The sequence below is a fragment of the Plecotus auritus genome (genome assembly GCF_963455305.1).
Source record: "Plecotus auritus genome assembly, chromosome: 8".
Classification (NCBI taxonomy): Eukaryota; Metazoa; Chordata; class Mammalia; order Chiroptera; family Vespertilionidae; genus Plecotus; species Plecotus auritus.
This window is the reverse complement of record NC_137782.1, coordinates 101501789-101517251: the sequence shown is the minus strand read 5'-3', so window position 1 is coordinate 101517251 and position 15463 is coordinate 101501789.

Sequence of the window (15463 nt, the reverse complement as noted above, 5' to 3'; positions counted from 1 at the left end):
ATGTTGAAATTCTAAGACTTTGTATTCAACCTGCTGTGAAAGGTAGGAGAGTCTTTAAAATAGTAATAATTCACTTTTAAAGAGCTGGTATATATGGGAAAACGCTGGCTAAACACTTGGAATTCACAATGAATGGGCTGGAATGACTGGATAACAGAGATTCAAACTCTGAGAATCCACAATGATTTGCTGGTGAAATATTGAACTATACGCTTGATAAACTAAGAATACATTAATGAAATCCTTAACATCTGTAGGACAATGTTTAATCCCTGGGAAATCGTGTTCAATGAGATGAGGATTGAGTTGGATACTGGTTACATTTATAATTCAGTCTAAATGAGTTGGTGTTTTTGGAAAAAGTGGATTAAACATTTAATTCATTTTCATAGAGCGAATATAACACAAGGAAAGAATTCTAAACTATTAGAAATCCCAGTGGTAGGCTAATGATTAAAGTAGTAATAATTTACGTGTAAAGAGCTGCTATATATGGAAAAACAATGTTTAAATACTTGGAATTCACAATGGTAGAGTTTTAATCACTGAACAGTGATTTACACTCTGAGAATTCACAATCAAAGTAGGGAAATATTTAGGAATTTACTTGAAACACTAAGAATACATATTCATAGAGCCTTCCTATCTGAAGATCACTGGGAAATCGTGTTCAAGGAGCTCAGAAGTGAGTGCCATACTGTTTACATTTATAATTCAGTCAAAATGAGTTGGTGTTTATGGGCGAAAGCCGGGTGAAACACTTAAACATTCATTTTCATGGAGCTGATATAACACTATGAAAGTATTCGAAATTCTAAGAAATACAATGATAGTTCAGCTAGTGTTCAAAATAGTAATAATGTATCTTCAAAGAGCTGGTACGATACCTGTATTAAAAGGTTAAAAGTATCAGAGCTCAAAAAAAACAGACCGGGGAAATGTGTAGGACTGTTTCTGATACACTTGGAATATGTTGTAGAACCATAACATCTCTACTGCATGTTGAAATACTGAGAATTCGTATTCAACGTGCTGTGAAAGGTAGGACAGTCTTTAAAGTAGTAATAATTCACGTTTAAAGAGCTGGTATTATGGGAAAACGCTGGATAAACACTTGGAATTCACAATGAATGATATTGAATCACAGGACAACAGAGATTCAAACTCTGAGAATCCACAATGATCCGTTGGTGAAATATTCAGCGATATGCTTGATAAACTAGGAATACATTAATAAAGAACCTTAACATCTTAGGACTGTGTTTAATTACTGGGACATTGTGTTCAAATAGCTCAGAAGTGAGTGCGATAATGTTTACATTTATAATTCAGTCAAAATGAGTTGGCGTTTTTGGAAGAAAGATGGTGAAACACTTAAAAATTCATTTTCATGGAGCTGATATAACAGTATGAAAGTTTTCAACATTCTCAGAAATCGAAATGATAGTTAGGCTCGTGTTCAAAGTAGTAATAATGTACCTTTAAAAAGCTGGAATGGTACCTGTATTAAAAGGTTTACATCTTAAAGCTCAATAAAGACAGTCCGGGGAAATGTGAAAGAGTGTTTCTTAAACACTTGGAATATGTTGTAAAGCTATAACATCTCCACTGCATGTTGAAATTCTAAGACTTTGTATTCAACGTGCTGTGAAAGGTAGGAGAGTCTTTAAATATTAATAATTCACGTTTAAAGAGCTGGTATATATGGGAAAACGCTGGCTAAACACTTGGAATTCACAATGAATGCGCTGGAATCACTGGACAACAGAGATTCAAACTCTGAGAATGCACAATGATTTACTGGTGAAATATTGAGCAATATGCTTGAAAAACTAAGAATACACTAATAAAATCCTTAACATGTGTAGGATAATGTTTAATCCCTGGGAAATCGTGTTAGATGATTTGAGGATTGAGTTGGATACTGGTTACATTTATAATTCAGTCTAAATGATTTTGTGATTTTGGAATAAAGTGGGTTAAACATTTATTTCATTTTCATAGAGAGGACATAACAGGAGGAAAGTATCCAAAACTATTAGAAATCCCAATGATACTTAGGCTAATGATTAAAGTTGTAATTATGATTAAAGAGCCGGTATGTATGGGAAAACACTGGATAAACACTTGGAATTCACAATGAATGACCTTGAATCACAGGACAACAGAGATTCAAACTCTGAGAATCCACAATGATTCGCTCGTGAAATATTCAGCAATATGCTTGATAAACTAGGAATACATTAATAAAGAACCTTAACATCTGTAGGACTATGTTTAATCGCTGGGAAATCTTGTTCAAAGAGCTGAGGACTGACTTGGATACTGGTTACTTTTATAATTCAGTCTAAATGAGTTGGTGTTTTTGGAAAAAGTGGATTAAACATTTAATTCATTTTCATAGAGCGGATATAACACGAGGAATGAATTCAAAACTATTAGAAATCCCAGTTGTAGGCTAATTATAAAGTAGTAATAATTTACATTTAAAGAGCTGGTATATATAGAAAAACGATGTTTAAATACTTGGAATTCACAATGGTAGAGATTTAATCACTGGACAACAGTGATTCACACTGAGAATTCACGATGAAAGTAGGGAAATATTTAGGAATGTACTTGAAACACTAAGAATACATATTCATAGAGCCTTCCTATCTGAAGATCACTGGGAAATCGTGTTCAAGGAGCTCAGAAGTGAGTGCCATACTGTTTACATTTATAATTCAGTCAAAATGAGTTGGTGTTTATGGGCGAAAGCCGGGTGAAAGACTTAAACATTCATTTTCATAGAGCTGATATAACACTATGAAAGTATTCGAAATTCTAAGAAATACAATGATAGTTCAGCTAGTGTTCAAAATAGTAATAATGTATCTTCAAAGAGCTGGTACGATACCTGTATTAAAAGGTTAAAAGTATCAGACCTCAAAAAAAAACAGACTGGGGAAATGTGTAGGACTGTTCCTGAAACACTTGGAATATGTTGTAGAACTATAACATCTCTACTGCGTGTTGAAATACTGAGAATTTGTATTTAACGTCCTGTGAAAGGTACGAGAGTCTTTAAAGTAGTAATAATTCACGATTAAAGAGCTGGTATTATGGGAAAACACTCTCTAAACACTTGGAATTCACCATGAATGAGCTTGAATCACTGGAAAGCAGAGACTCAAACTCTGAGAATCCACAATGATCCGCTGGTGAAATATTCAGCAATATGCTTGATAAAGTAGGAATACATTAATAACCTTAACAGCTTTAGGACTGTGTTTAATCACTGGGACATTGTGTTCAAATAGCTCAGAATTGAGTGCGATAATGTTTACATTTATAATTCAGTCAAAATGAGTTGGCGTTTTTGGAAGAAAGACCGTGAAACACTTAAATATTCATTTTCATAGAGCTGATATAACAGTATGAAAGTTTTCAACATTCTAAGAAATCAAAATGATAGTTAGGCTCGTGTTCAAAGTAGTAATAATGTACCTTTAAAGAGCTGGTATGGTACCTGTATTAAAAGGTTAATGTCTCAAAGCTCAATAAAGACAGACCGGGGAAATGTGAAAGAGTGTTTCTTAAACACTGGGAATAGGTCGTAGAGCTATAACATCTCCACTGCATGTTGAAATTCTAAGACTTTGTATTCAACCTGCTGTGAAAGGTAGGAGAGTCTTTAAAATAGTAATAATTCACTTTTAAAGAGCTGGTATATATGGGAAAACGCTGGCTAAACACTTGGAATTCACAATGAATGGGCTGGAATGACTGGATAACAGAGATTCAAACTCTGAGAATCCACAATGATTTGCTGGTGAAATATTGAACTATACGCTTGATAAACTAAGAATACATTAATGAAATCCTTAACATCTGTAGGACAATGTTTAATCCCTGGGAAATCGTGTTCAATGAGATGAGGATTGAGTTGGATACTGGTTACATTTATAATTCAGTCTAAATGATTTTGTGATTTTGGAATAAAGTGGGTTAAACATTTATTTCATTTTCATAGAGAGGACATAGCAGGAGGAAAGTATCCAAAACTATTAGAAATCCCAATGATACTTAGGCTAATGATTAAAGTTGTAATTATGATTAAAGAGCCGGTATGTATGGGAAAACACTGGATAAACACTTGGAATTCACAATGAATGACCTTGAATCACAGGACAACAGAGATTCAAACTCTGAGAATCCACAATGATTCGCTCGTGAAATATGCTTGATAAACTAGGAATACATTAATAAAGAACCTTAACATCTGTAGGACTATGTTTAATCGCTGGGAAATCTTGTTCAAAGAGCTGAGGACTGACTTGGATACTGGTTACTTTTATAATTCAGTCTAAATGAGTTGGTGTTTTTGGAAAAAGTGGATTAAACATTTAATTCATTTTCATAGAGCGGATATAACACGAGGAATGAATTCAAAACTATTAGAAATCCCAGTTGTAGGCTAATTATAAAGTAGTAATAATTTACATTTAAAGAGCTGGTATATATAGAAAAACGATGTTTAAATACTTGGAATTCACAATGGTAGAGATTTAATCACTGGACAACAGTGATTCACACTGAGAATTCACGATGAAAGTAGGGAAATATTTAGGAATGTACTTGAAACACTAAGAATACATATTCATAGAGCCTTCCTATCTGAAGATCACTGGGAAATCGTGTTCAAGGAGCTCAGAAGTGAGTGCCATACTGTTTACATTTATAATTCAGTCAAAATGAGTTGGTGTTTATGGGCGAAAGCCGGGTGAAAGACTTAAACATTCATTTTCATAGAGCTGATATAACACTATGAAAGTATTCGAAATTCTAAGAAATACAATGATAGTTCAGCTAGTGTTCAAAATAGTAATAATGTATCTTCAAAGAGCTGGTACGATACCTGTATTAAAAGGTTAAAAGTATCAGACCTCAAAAAAAAACAGACTGGGGAAATGTGTAGGACTGTTCCTGAAACACTTGGAATATGTTGTAGAACTATAACATCTCTACTGCGTGTTGAAATACTGAGAATTTGTATTTAACGTCCTGTGAAAGGTACGAGAGTCTTTAAAGTAGTAATAATTCACGATTAAAGAGCTGGTATTATGGGAAAACACTCTCTAAACACTTGGAATTCACCATGAATGAGCTTGAATCACTGGAAAGCAGAGACTCAAACTCTGAGAATCCACAATGATCCGCTGGTGAAATATTCAGCAATATGCTTGATAAAGTAGGAATACATTAATAACCTTAACAGCTTTAGGACTGTGTTTAATCACTGGGACATTGTGTTCAAATAGCTCAGAATTGAGTGCGATAATGTTTACATTTATAATTCAGTCAAAATGAGTTGGCGTTTTTGGAAGAAAGACCGTGAAACACTTAAATATTCATTTTCATAGAGCTGATATAACAGTATGAAAGTTTTCAACATTCTAAGAAATCAAAATGATAGTTAGGCTCGTGTTCAAAGTAGTAATAATGTACCTTTAAAGAGCTGGTATGGTACCTGTATTAAAAGGTTAATGTCTCAAAGCTCAATAAAGACAGACCGGGGAAATGTGAAAGAGTGTTTCTTAAACACTGGGAATAGGTCGTAGAGCTATAACATCTCCACTGCATGTTGAAATTCTAAGACTTTGTATTCAACCTGCTGTGAAAGGTAGGAGAGTCTTTAAAATAGTAATAATTCACTTTTAAAGAGCTGGTATATATGGGAAAACGCTGGCTAAACACTTGGAATTCACAATGAATGGGCTGGAATGACTGGATAACAGAGATTCAAACTCTGAGAATCCACAATGATTTGCTGGTGAAATATTGAACTATACGCTTGATAAACTAAGAATACATTAATAAAATCCTTAACATCTGTAGGACAATGTTTAATGCCTGGGAAATCGTGTTCAATGAGATGAGGATTGAGTTGGATACTGGTTACATTTATAATTCAGTCTAAATGAGTTGGTGTTTTTGGAAAAAGTGGATTAAACATTTAATTCATTTTCATAGAGCGAATATAACACAAGGAAAGAATTCTAAACTATTAGAAATCCCAGTGGTAGGCTAATGATTAAAGTAGTAATAATTTACGTGTAAAGAGCTGGTATATATGGAAAAACAATGTTTAAATACTTGGAATTCACAATGGTAGAGTTTTAATCACTGAACAGTGATTTACACTCTGAGAATTCACAATCAAAGTAGGGTAATATTTAGGAATTTACTTGAAACACTAAGAATACATATTCATAGAGCCTTCCTATCTGAAGATCACTGGGAAATCGTGTTCAAGGAGCTCAGAAGTGAGTGCCATACTGTTTACATTTATAATTCAGTCAAAATGAGTTGGCCTTTATGGAAGAAAGCCGGTGAAACACTTAAACATTCATTTTCATGGAGCTGTTATAACACTATGAAAGTATTCGAAATTCTAAGAAATAAAATGATAGTTCAGGAGTGTTCAAAATAGTAATAATGTACCTTTAAAGAGCTGGTACGATACCTGTATTAAAAGGTTAAAAGTATCAGAGCTCAAAAAAAACAGACCGGGGAAATGTGTAGGACTGTTTCTGATACACTTGGAATATGTTGTAGAACCATAACATCTCTACTGCATGTTGAAATACTGAGAATTCGTATTCAACGTGCTGTGAAAGGTAGGACAGTCTTTAAAGTAGTAATAATTCACGTTAAAAGAGCTGGTATTATGGGAAAACGCTGGATAAACACTTGGAATTCACAATGAATGATATTGAATCACAGGACAACAGAGATTCAAACTCTGAGAATCCACAATGATCCGTTGGTGAAATATTCAGCGATATGCTTGATAAACTAGGAATACATTAATAAAGAACCTTAACATCTTAGGACTGTGTTTAATTACTGGGACATTGTGTTCAAATAGCTCAGAAGTGAGTGCGATAATGTTTACATTTATAATTCAGTCAAAATGAGTTGGCGTTTTTGGAAGAAAGATGGTGAAACACTTAAAAATTCATTTTCATGGAGCTGATATAACAGTATGAAAGTTTTCAACATTCTCAGAAATCGAAATGATAGTTAGGCTCGTGTTCAAAGTAGTAATAATGTACCTTTAAAAAGCTGGAATGGTACCTGTATTAAAAGGTTTACATCTTAAAGCTCAATAAAGACAGTCCGGGGAAATGTGAAAGAGTGTTTCTTAAACACTTGGAATATGTTGTAAAGCTATAACATCTCCACTGCATGTTGAAATTCTAAGACTTTGTATTCAACGTGCTGTGAAAGGTAGGAGAGTCTTTAAATATTAATAATTCACGTTTAAAGAGCTGGTATATATGGGAAAACGCTGGCTAAACACTTGGAATTCACAATGAATGCGCTGGAATCACTGGACAACAGAGATTCAAACTCTGAGAATGCACAATGATTTACTGGTGAAATATTGAGCAATATGCTTGAAAAACTAAGAATACACTAATAAAATCCTTAACATGTGTAGGATAATGTTTAATCCCTGGGAAATCGTGTTAGATGATTTGAGGATTGAGTTGGATACTGGTTACATTTATAATTCAGTCTAAATGATTTTGTGATTTTGGAATAAAGTGGGTTAAACATTTATTTCATTTTCATAGAGAGGACATAACAGGAGGAAAGTATCCAAAACTATTAGAAATCCCAATGATACTTAGGCTAATGATTAAAGTTGTAATTATGATTAAAGAGCCGGTATGTATGGGAAAACACTGGATAAACACTTGGAATTCACAATGAATGACCTTGAATCACAGGACAACAGAGATTCAAACTCTGAGAATCCACAATGATTCGCTCGTGAAATATTCAGCAATATGCTTGATAAACTAGGAATACATTAATAAAGAACCTTAACATCTGTAGGACTATGTTTAATCGCTGGGAAATCTTGTTCAAAGAGCTGAGGACTGACTTGGATACTGGTTACTTTTATAATTCAGTCTAAATGAGTTGGTGTTTTTGGAAAAAGTGGATTAAACATTTAATTCATTTTCATAGAGCGGATATAACACGAGGAATGAATTCAAAACTATTAGAAATCCCAGTTGTAGGCTAATTATAAAGTAGTAATAATTTACATTTAAAGAGCTGGTATATATAGAAAAACGATGTTTAAATACTTGGAATTCACAATGGTAGAGATTTAATCACTGGACAACAGTGATTCACACTGAGAATTCACGATGAAAGTAGGGAAATATTTAGGAATGTACTTGAAACACTAAGAATACATATTCATAGAGCCTTCCTATCTGAAGATCACTGGGAAATCGTGTTCAAGGAGCTCAGAAGTGAGTGCCATACTGTTTACATTTATAATTCAGTCAAAATGAGTTGGTGTTTATGGGCGAAAGCCGGGTGAAAGACTTAAACATTCATTTTCATAGAGCTGATATAACACTATGAAAGTATTCGAAATTCTAAGAAATACAATGATAGTTCAGCTAGTGTTCAAAATAGTAATAATGTATCTTCAAAGAGCTGGTACGATACCTGTATTAAAAGGTTAAAAGTATCAGACCTCAAAAAAAAACAGACTGGGGAAATGTGTAGGACTGTTCCTGAAACACTTGGAATATGTTGTAGAACTATAACATCTCTACTGCGTGTTGAAATACTGAGAATTTGTATTTAACGTCCTGTGAAAGGTACGAGAGTCTTTAAAGTAGTAATAATTCACGATTAAAGAGCTGGTATTATGGGAAAACACTCTCTAAACACTTGGAATTCACCATGAATGAGCTTGAATCACTGGAAAGCAGAGACTCAAACTCTGAGAATCCACAATGATCCGCTGGTGAAATATTCAGCAATATGCTTGATAAAGTAGGAATACATTAATAACCTTAACAGCTTTAGGACTGTGTTTAATCACTGGGACATTGTGTTCAAATAGCTCAGAATTGAGTGCGATAATGTTTACATTTATAATTCAGTCAAAATGAGTTGGCGTTTTTGGAAGAAAGACCGTGAAACACTTAAATATTCATTTTCATAGAGCTGATATAACAGTATGAAAGTTTTCAACATTCTAAGAAATCAAAATGATAGTTAGGCTCGTGTTCAAAGTAGTAATAATGTACCTTTAAAGAGCTGGTATGGTACCTGTATTAAAAGGTTAATGTCTCAAAGCTCAATAAAGACAGACCGGGGAAATGTGAAAGAGTGTTTCTTAAACACTGGGAATAGGTCGTAGAGCTATAACATCTCCACTGCATGTTGAAATTCTAAGACTTTGTATTCAACCTGCTGTGAAAGGTAGGAGAGTCTTTAAAATAGTAATAATTCACTTTTAAAGAGCTGGTATATATGGGAAAACGCTGGCTAAACACTTGGAATTCACAATGAATGGGCTGGAATGACTGGATAACAGAGATTCAAACTCTGAGAATCCACAATGATTTGCTGGTGAAATATTGAACTATACGCTTGATAAACTAAGAATACATTAATAAAATCCTTAACATCTGTAGGACAATGTTTAATGCCTGGGAAATCGTGTTCAATGAGATGAGGATTGAGTTGGATACTGGTTACATTTATAATTCAGTCTAAATGAGTTGGTGTTTTTGGAAAAAGTGGATTAAACATTTAATTCATTTTCATAGAGCGAATATAACACAAGGAAAGAATTCTAAACTATTAGAAATCCCAGTGGTAGGCTAATGATTAAAGTAGTAATAATTTACGTGTAAAGAGCTGGTATATATGGAAAAACAATGTTTAAATACTTGGAATTCACAATGGTAGAGTTTTAATCACTGAACAGTGATTTACACTCTGAGAATTCACAATCAAAGTAGGGTAATATTTAGGAATTTACTTGAAACACTAAGAATACATATTCATAGAGCCTTCCTATCTGAAGATCACTGGGAAATCGTGTTCAAGGAGCTCAGAAGTGAGTGCCATACTGTTTACATTTATAATTCAGTCAAAATGAGTTGGCCTTTATGGAAGAAAGCCGGTGAAACACTTAAACATTCATTTTCATGGAGCTGTTATAACACTATGAAAGTATTCGAAATTCTAAGAAATAAAATGATAGTTCAGGAGTGTTCAAAATAGTAATAATGTACCTTTAAAGAGCTGGTACGATACCTGTATTAAAAGGTTAAAAGTATCAGACCTCAAAAAAAACAGACTGGGGAAATGTGTAGGACTGTTCCTGAAACACTTGGAATATGTTGTAGAACTATAACATCTCTACTGCATGTTGAAATACTGAGAATTCGTATTCAACGTGCTCTGAAAGGTAGGACAGTCTTTAAAGTAGTAATAATTCACGTTTAAAGAGCTGGTATTATGGGAAAACGCTGGATAAACACTTGGAATTCACAATGAATGATATTGAATCACAGGACAACAGAGATTCAAACTCTGAGAATCCACAATGATCCGTTGGTGAAATATTCAGCGATATGCTTGATAAACTAGGAATACATTAATAAAGAACCTTAACATCTTAGGACTGTGTTTAATTACTGGGACATTGTGTTCAAATAGCTCAGAAGTGAGTGCGATAATGTTTACATTTATAATTCAGTCAAAATGAGTTGGCGTTTTTGGAAGAAAGATGGTGAAACACTTAAAAATTCATTTTCATGGAGCTGATATAACAGTATGAAAGTTTTCAACATTCTCAGAAATCGAAATGATAGTTAGGCTCGTGTTCAAAGTAGTAATAATGTACCTTTAAAAAGCTGGAATGGTACCTGTATTAAAAGGTTTACATCTTAAAGCTCAATAAAGACAGTCCGGGGAAATGTGAAAGAGTGTTTCTTAAACACTTGGAATATGTTGTAAAGCTATAACATCTCCACTGCATGTTGAAATTCTAAGACTTTGTATTCAACGTGCTGTGAAAGGTAGGAGAGTCTTTAAATATTAATAATTCACGTTTAAAGAGCTGGTATATATGGGAAAACGCTGGCTAAACACTTGGAACTCACAATGAATGGGCTGGAATCACTGGACAACAGAGATTCAAACTCTGAGAATGCACAATGATTTACTGGTGAAATATTGAGCAATATGCTTGAAAAACTAAGAATACACTAATAAAATCCTTAACATGTGTAGGATAATGTTTAATCCCTGGGAAATCGTGTTAGATGATCTGAGGATTGAGTTGGATACTGGTTACATTTATAATTCAGTCTAAATGATTTTGTGATTTTGGAATAAAGTGGGTTAAACATTTATTTCATTTTCATAGAGAGGACATAACAGGAGGAAAGTATCCAAAACTATTAGAAATCCCAATGATACTCAGGCTAATGATTAAAGTTGTAATTATGATTAAAGAGCCGGTATGTATGGGAAAACACTGGATAAACACTTGGAATTCACAATGAATGACCTTGAATCACAGGACAACTGAGATTCAAACTCTGAGAATCCACAATGATTCGCTCGTGAAATATTCAGCAATATGCTTGATAAACTAGGAATACATTAATAAAGAACCTTAACATCTGTAGGACTATGTTTAATCGCTGGGAAATCTTGTTCAAAGAGCTGAGGACTGACTTGGATACTGGTTACTTTTATAATTCAGTCTAAATGAGTTGGTGTTTTTGGAAAAAGTGGATTAAACATTTAATTCATTTTCATAGAGCGGATATAACACGAGGAATGAATTCAAAACTATTAGAAATCCCAGTTGTAGGCTAATTATAAAGTAGTAATAATTTACATTTAAAGAGCTGGTATATATAGAAAAACGATGTTTAAATACTTGGAATTCACAATGGTAGAGATTTAATCACTGGACAACAGTGATTCACACTGAGAATTCACGATGAAAGTAGGGAAATATTTAGGAATGTACTTGAAACACTAAGAATACATATTCATAGAGCCTTCCTATCTGAAGATCACTGGGAAATCGTGTTCAAGGAGCTCAGAAGTGAGTGCCATACTGTTTACATTTATAATTCAGTCAAAATGAGTTGGTGTTTATGGGCGAAAGCCGGGTGAAAGACTTAAACATTCATTTTCATAGAGCTGATATAACACTATGAAAGTATTCGAAATTCTAAGAAATACAATGATAGTTCAGCTAGTGTTCAAAATAGTAATAATGTATCTTCAAAGAGCTGGTACGATACCTGTATTAAAAGGTTAAAAGTATCAGACCTCAAAAAAAAACAGACTGGGGAAATGTGTAGGACTGTTCCTGAAACACTTGGAATATGTTGTAGAACTATAACATCTCTACTGCGTGTTGAAATACTGAGAATTTGTATTTAACGTCCTGTGAAAGGTACGAGAGTCTTTAAAGTAGTAATAATTCACGATTAAAGAGCTGGTATTATGGGAAAACACTCTCTAAACACTTGGAATTCACCATGAATGAGCTTGAATCACTGGAAAGCAGAGACTCAAACTCTGAGAATCCACAATGATCCGCTGGTGAAATATTCAGCAATATGCTTGATAAAGTAGGAATACATTAATAACCTTAACAGCTTTAGGACTGTGTTTAATCACTGGGACATTGTGTTCAAATAGCTCAGAATTGAGTGCGATAATGTTTACATTTATAATTCAGTCAAAATGAGTTGGCGTTTTTGGAAGAAAGACCGTGAAACACTTAAATATTCATTTTCATAGAGCTGATATAACAGTATGAAAGTTTTCAACATTCTAAGAAATCAAAATGATAGTTAGGCTCGTGTTCAAAGTAGTAATAATGTACCTTTAAAGAGCTGGTATGGTACCTGTATTAAAAGGTTAATGTCTCAAAGCTCAATAAAGACAGACCGGGGAAATGTGAAAGAGTGTTTCTTAAACACTGGGAATAGGTCGTAGAGCTATAACATCTCCACTGCATGTTGAAATTCTAAGACTTTGTATTCAACCTGCTGTGAAAGGTAGGAGAGTCTTTAAAATAGTAATAATTCACTTTTAAAGAGCTGGTATATATGGGAAAACGCTGGCTAAACACTTGGAATTCACAATGAATGGGCTGGAATGACTGGATAACAGAGATTCAAACTCTGAGAATCCACAATGATTTGCTGGTGAAATATTGAACTATACGCTTGATAAACTAAGAATACATTAATAAAATCCTTAACATCTGTAGGACAATGTTTAATGCCTGGGAAATCGTGTTCAATGAGATGAGGATTGAGTTGGATACTGGTTACATTTATAATTCAGTCTAAATGAGTTGGTGTTTTTGGAAAAAGTGGATTAAACATTTAATTCATTTTCATAGAGCGAATATAACACAAGGAAAGAATTCTAAACTATTAGAAATCCCAGTGGTAGGCTAATGATTAAAGTAGTAATAATTTACGTGTAAAGAGCTGGTATATATGGAAAAACAATGTTTAAATACTTGGAATTCACAATGGTAGAGTTTTAATCACTGAACAGTGATTTACACTCTGAGAATTCACAATCAAAGTAGGGTAATATTTAGGAATTTACTTGAAACACTAAGAATACATATTCATAGAGCCTTCCTATCTGAAGATCACTGGGAAATCGTGTTCAAGGAGCTCAGAAGTGAGTGCCATACTGTTTACATTTATAATTCAGTCAAAATGAGTTGGCCTTTATGGAAGAAAGCCGGTGAAACACTTAAACATTCATTTTCATGGAGCTGTTATAACACTATGAAAGTATTCGAAATTCTAAGAAATAAAATGATAGTTCAGGAGTGTTCAAAATAGTAATAATGTACCTTTAAAGAGCTGGTACGATACCTGTATTAAAAGGTTAAAAGTATCAGACCTCAAAAAAAACAGACTGGGGAAATGTGTAGGACTGTTCCTGAAACACTTGGAATATGTTGTAGAACTATAACATCTCTACTGCATGTTGAAATACTGAGAATTCGTATTCAACGTGCTCTGAAAGGTAGGACAGTCTTTAAAGTAGTAATAATTCACGTTTAAAGAGCTGGTATTATGGGAAAACGCTGGATAAACACTTGGAATTCACAATGAATGATATTGAATCACAGGATAACAGAGATTCAAACTCTGAGAATCCACAATGATCCGTTGGTGAAATATTCAGCGATATGCTTGATAAACTAGGAATACATTAATAAAGAACCTTAACATCTTAGGACTGTGTTTAATTACTGGGACATTGTGTTCAAATAGCTCAGAAGTGAGTGCGATAATGTTTACATTTATAATTCAGTCAAAATGAGTTGGCGTTTTTGGAAGAAAGATGGTGAAACACTTAAAAATTCATTTTCATGGAGCTGATATAACAGTATGAAAGTTTTCAACATTCTCAGAAATCGAAATGATAGTTAGGCTCGTGTTCAAAGTAGTAATAATGTACCTTTAAAAAGCTGGAATGGTACCTGTATTAAAAGGTTTACATCTTAAAGCTCAATAAAGACAGTCCGGGGAAATGTGAAAGAGTGTTTCTTAAACACTTGGAATATGTTGTAAAGCTATAACATCTCCACTGCATGTTGAAATTCTAAGACTTTGTATTCAACGTGCTGTGAAAGGTAGGAGAGTCTTTAAATATTAATAATTCACGTTTAAAGAGCTGGTATATATGGGAAAACGCTGGCTAAACACTTGGAACTCACAATGAATGGGCTGGAATCACTGGACAACAGAGATTCAAACTCTGAGAATGCACAATGATTTACTGGTGAAATATTGAGCAATATGCTTGAAAAACTAAGAATACACTAATAAAATCCTTAACATGTGTAGGATAATGTTTAATCCCTGGGAAATCGTGTTAGATGATCTGAGGATTGAGTTGGATACTGGTTACATTTATAATTCAGTCTAAATGATTTTGTGATTTTGGAATAAAGTGGGTTAAACATTTATTTCATTTTCATAGAGAGGACATAACAGGAGGAAAGTATCCAAAACTATTAGAAATCCCAATGATACTCAGGCTAATGATTAAAGTTGTAATTATGATTAAAGAGCCGGTATGTATGGGAAAACACTGGATAAACACTTGGAATTCACAATGAATGACCTTGAATCACAGGACAACTGAGATTCAAACTCTGAGAATCCACAATGATTCGCTCGTGAAATATTCAGCAATATGCTTGATAAACTAGGAATACATTAATAAAGAACCTTAACATCTGTAGGACTATGTTTAATCGCTGGGAAATCTTGTTCAAAGAGCTGAGGACTGACTTGGATACTGGTTACTTTTATAATTCAGTCTAAATGAGTTGGTGTTTTTGGAAAAAGTGGATTAAACATTTAATTCATTTTCATAGAGCGGATATAACACGAGGAATGAATTCAAAACTATTAGAAATCCCAGTTGTAGGCTAATTATAAAGTAGTAATAATTTACATTTAAAGAGATGGTATATATAGAAAAACGATGTTTAAATACTTGGAATTCACAATGGTAGAGATTTAATCACTGGACAACAGTGATTCACACTGAGAATTCACGATGAAAGTAGGGA